General features: G+C 35.7%; 1 non-coding gene across 1 annotated transcript; it reads left to right on the forward strand.

Moving 5' to 3' along the window:
* The first annotated feature begins 113 nt into the window (after positions 1 to 113).
* LOC127742737 (small nucleolar RNA R71) lies at positions 114 to 221 on the forward strand. Its single transcript, XR_008004122.1, has one exon. It is a non-coding gene; the product is annotated as a small nucleolar RNA R71 (small nucleolar RNA).
* The last annotated feature ends 1,095 nt before the right edge of the window (positions 222 to 1,316 follow it).

Raw genomic sequence — 1,316 nt, forward strand, 5'->3', positions numbered from 1 at the left:
GCTTCTGTAGGCGTCTTCTTTAGATGAAGAGATCCTCCAGCAGAGCTGTCCAATGACATCTTGGACAGTTCAGACAGACCATCATAGAAGATATCTATGATGCTCCATTCAGAAAGCATGTCAGAAGGACATTTTCTGATCAATTGTTTGTATCTTTCCCAAGCTTCATAGAGGGATTCACCTTCCTTCTGTCTGAAGGTTTGGACTTCCACTCTAAGCTTACTCAATTTTTGAGGTGGAAAGAACTTTGCCAAGAAGGCATTGACTAGCTTTTCCTAAGAGTTCAGGCTTTCTGTAGGTTGTGAGTCCAACCATATCCTAGCTCTGTCTCTTACAGCAAAAGGGAATAGCATAAGTCTGTAGACCTCAGGCTCAACCCCATTGGTCTTGACAGTGTCACAGATTTGCAAGAATTCAGCTAAAAATTGATGAGGATCTTCCAATGGAAGTCCATGGAACTTGCAATTGTGTTGCATTAGAGAAACTAATTGAGGCTTAAGCTCAAAGTTGTTTACTCCAATGGCAGTGATAGAGATGCTTCTCCCATAGAAGTCGGGAGTAGGTGCAGTAAAGTCACCCAGCACCTTCCTTGCATTGTTGGCATTGTTGTTGTTTTCGGCTGCCATGTCTTCTTCTTGTTTGAAGATTTCTGTTAGGTCCTCTACAGAGAGTAGTGCTTTAGCTTCTCTTAGCTTTCGCTTCAAGGTCCTTTCAGGTTCAGGGTTAGCCTCAACAAGAATGCTTTTATCTTTGCTCCTGCTCATATGAAAGAGAAGAGAACAAGAAAATATAGAATCCTCTATGTCACAGTATAGAGATTCCTTGAGGTGTCAGAGGAAGAGAAGAATAGAAGGAGAAGGTAGAAGAATTCAAACTTATCAAGAGAGATTGAGTTTTGAATTGTTGATAGTGGAGGAGTGTTAGTCCTTAAATAGAAGGATGTAAGAAGAGGGGAAGAATTTTCGAAAATAAAATAAAAGATTTTAAAATGATAAAAAGAAATTTTGAAAATTTGATGAATGATTTTCGAAAATTAAAGTTGGAAAAGAAATATAGTGATTTTGAAAAAGATTTTGAAATTAGAAATCAAAAAGATATGATTGAAAACTATTTTAAAAAAGATGTGATTAAAAAGATATGATTGAAAAACAATTTAAAAAGATTTGATTTTTAAAATTAATGACTTGGCTAACAAGAAATTTAAAAGATATGATTCAGACTTCAAACCTTTCTCAACAGAAAAGGCAACACACTTGAAATGTTGAATCAAATCATTAATTGTTAGCAAGTATTTTTGAAAATGGAAAGAAATTGAT

Source organism: Arachis duranensis, chromosome 1 (assembly GCF_000817695.3).
Source record: "Arachis duranensis cultivar V14167 chromosome 1, aradu.V14167.gnm2.J7QH, whole genome shotgun sequence".
NCBI lineage: Eukaryota > Viridiplantae > Streptophyta > Magnoliopsida > Fabales > Fabaceae > Arachis > Arachis duranensis.